Below are 243 nucleotides of genomic sequence, written 5' to 3' on the forward strand. Positions count from 1 at the left end.
CTTACAGGAATCAGACACATGAGACACCTATCTGATTACAGAAAAGGAAGATGTAATACTTTCTAAAGTTCCTCTGGAATTATGGTCCACGGGACCCACTGATGTAGGATTGGTAAAAGGAGCTTTACCAGTCCAAATAAGACCAAAAACTGAATATAGACCATGTGTGAGACAATATCCATTAAAGCCAGATGCACAACAGGGTATTGAACCAGTTATAAAGGATTTGATAAAAGCAGGTGT

The sequence above is a fragment of the Oryzias melastigma genome, unplaced genomic scaffold (genome assembly GCF_002922805.2).
Source record: "Oryzias melastigma strain HK-1 unplaced genomic scaffold, ASM292280v2 sc00379, whole genome shotgun sequence".
Lineage (NCBI taxonomy): Eukaryota > Metazoa > Chordata > Actinopteri > Beloniformes > Adrianichthyidae > Oryzias > Oryzias melastigma.